At 37.7% G+C, this 2,981-nt stretch overlaps 1 protein-coding gene across 1 annotated transcript in view; it reads right to left on the bottom strand.

Annotated features, from left to right (window-relative positions):
- Positions 1–1,339: 1,339 nt before the first annotated feature.
- LOC138008691 (QRFP-like peptide receptor) overlaps positions 1,340–2,981 on the bottom strand; it is a 2,860-nt gene continuing 1,218 nt past the window's right edge. The window contains exon 1 of the mRNA XM_068855997.1: positions 1,340–2,981. This exon is cut by the window's right edge and continues 1,218 nt beyond it. The gene's annotated coding sequence lies outside the window, so the exon portion shown is untranslated.

The raw sequence follows: 2,981 nt of genomic DNA, 5'->3' as shown, positions 1-2,981 counted from the left end.
TGTAGCTATGCTTGAAACGATCAGCTCAACTATGCCGTTAGACTCTAAATATTTCCACCATCCAAGAGTGGCTTATCACATGATCGTAAGCCTTATTCCTATGTTTGATTTATTATTACTGCTGCGGAGGGTGTGAAGGGTAAAAGCAGCAACACAATCAATCGAAAATCGCGATCTTTTTTTTTGCAAAATGCGTTGCCGTTTGAAACGAGAATGCACTGTACAACGACCAGAATGCAAATGCTTCGCGCCTCGCTTCGAGCAGAAGTCGAGGCAAAGCACAGTAACGAAACGATCATCGACTTCTTTATTGCAAATATTTTGAAAAATGCGTCCTGTCTTGTGCTCAGGTGCGATCTAACTGGATTTAAGAAAAGTGTTCTTGCCTAGCCCTAGATGACATTATCTGTTTAAAAAAATTACCACTTTAATTTAACCATCTAGCATTTTCACGGCCGTTTTAACTTGATACATTTGCAAGAATTAACGACACATAACCCCTCACGCCGCGATCGTGTTTTCCTTTTCTGTTCATCTTTTGGCCGAGAGAGAGAGTATTTATTACTTACGCAATGAATTCACTCTTCCGGCCTGAAGTTGCCTTATTTTTTACTTTGTAATCTTGAACTCTTCGTACAACACTATATCCGCTTAAAGCTCCTATCCTTGGGATTACTCTATAATAATATTATTCTTATAAATTTATCTCCCGAGCTCCAATCTGAACGTATTATTCGTTGAATTGTGTCAATTTGAAAGAATAATTATATGCAAAATAAATACACAAAGAGGTTTTAGTGTAAATTAAGTACGTTATAGTACGAGTAACATGACTCGACATGACATCGCTGTTGACAGAAGGGCGGCATATGTCTTTTAAAAGAGATGTAGCAGGTGACTTTCTTTCCTTAAAAGCGAAAGTAGTTTTATTCCATAGTGCCGTAAAGAACGGCTTCCAATGTGTTCTAGTTGTGGCCATGTATTTGACTTTCAAGCTTTGAAAAACGAAAACAAGAATTCGTAGTGGCTAGTACCATGTTCTGTACAAGTTAAATCCACCTTTTCTCAGTCCAAGAGCAACAGCTTAGCCCAGAGTTTAAAAAAATAAAATCAATCCCGGCCAAAAGAGTAAAGGAACCTTGACATTGTCAACGCTAATAAAAAAACTACACATTCCCTTTACTTTTTTGGCCGGAATCTCTAAGCTGTTGCTCTGGGGTTGAAAAAAAGTGGATTTAACTTGTACAGGACATGGTACTAACCACTACGAAATCTTGTTTTCGATTTTCCGAGCTTTAAAGTACATGGCCACAACTAGAGCACATTTGAAGGCGTGGCATCGAAGTACGGTTTTTTTTTTCTCGAGCAAATTTAAGACTCTTTGATAATGGTCAGTTTGAAAATTCATAGTCCTATTGAATGGCCAACTTATATTTATGCCGTCGAAGTTTAAAATAATTATGTTCTGCATTGCCGAAGATGTGGTTACGGAAAATAGGAAATAAGTTGGCCCAAATTATACATTGAAGTTTGTTAAAGACCTGGCCAAACGCTCGCAACATGATTGCGTGAAGTTGCGACATATGGCGGGCGCACGCAACATTTTCAACGCAATATGTCGATGTTTATGTGCCTCAGCCAACTGGCGCGCATCAAGTATACCTAGCGCGCATACTCTCGATAGACTAAAGTGGCAAGAATTATACAACGAACGATACTCCTGATTCGTGTTAAATATTTTCCTGATTTTTATGTAAAAACATTTAAAGGCAGCTAACACATGCATGTAAAGGAATATAGAGCAGTTTTCAAATGACTGTCGAAAGTAATTACGCGATTGCGATTACTACGCTTAGTGATTGGTTTAAAATTCTCACGCCAGTTTATCAACCAATGAGAAGGAAAAAAAAAACCAATCGCGACTTGCAAGGGCGATTTTGCCGCGTGCTTTGAGCAAGTTGCATGAAATCGCTAGGAATTTGGATTGGTTCATTGGGCTGCTTGCACCTGCTGTGATCCCTGGAAATAATCACTTTGGTATTTGTTTTACGACACTCAGCCTGGGAAAATCAGTTACTTTGGTGAACAAATGGGATCATTAATTGCTTTGTTATGCACACATGGAAATTGGCTTAAGACACTAAATCGTCTAGTGTGAAAACACTGTGACGTTTAATAAACACGAGGAAACGAAAGAAATGAAAATGTTACCGGCCGTGTTAATTAAATTGCCCTGAAGGTTGAGGTCACTATAAATGTTAATTTTCAAGGTATTTTATGGCCTTATAAAGAAATCTCTTAATTCTGGCTTTTTTTTATCCCTTTCTCGGTTTGCTAATACTTAAAATTATATTGTGGCATTGAAAAGCAAAAAGAAGGGAGGAGTGCTTTGTTGTTTGCCGCTAAAACTGTGAACTGATTTTTTTTGGAAATCGATGAGAGACGAGTCTCGATGAACCTCCATTAAAAATTAACAGAAAAAATCACTCACAGGAAAATACTGGTGACAATGTGAGACCGAAGTAGGAAACGAGAACCCTCTGCGGAATTGACGAGGGACTGAACATCAAAACTATAAACTTCGTAATATAAAAGCAAAATTAAAACAATGGCCGGGAAATCCGGCTCGAGAATCGATGCCGAGAGACGAATTTCTTTGAACGTTAACGAAAAACAAACTGGAGAAAACGTATAAACAGAATTAAATACTTCTTAACTGCATGATAAACCTAAAATATAGAATGGAGAGCACTGATATGTTTCATTTATAGCTATGCTCGTTTTCCGTTATAAGATCTGACAAAAAAAACCCTATTCAGTACATATACTCGAAAAGAGCACAGATTGCCCTTATGAGTCCGCTATTTCAATCGCTTTCCTAGTGATAACAGCTCTACTAAGATCACAGAGGCATTTTTTAAATTGATAACTTTATCGAAACGACCTAACTGTCACTGTTTTTTTAGTTTTTTTTTTCCCTA

This window comes from Montipora foliosa, chromosome 6 (assembly GCF_036669935.1).
Source record: "Montipora foliosa isolate CH-2021 chromosome 6, ASM3666993v2, whole genome shotgun sequence".
Classification (NCBI taxonomy): domain Eukaryota; kingdom Metazoa; phylum Cnidaria; class Anthozoa; order Scleractinia; family Acroporidae; genus Montipora; species Montipora foliosa.
Note: the sequence above shows the minus strand (reverse complement) of the source record. Positions and strands in the feature narration are given on the sequence as shown.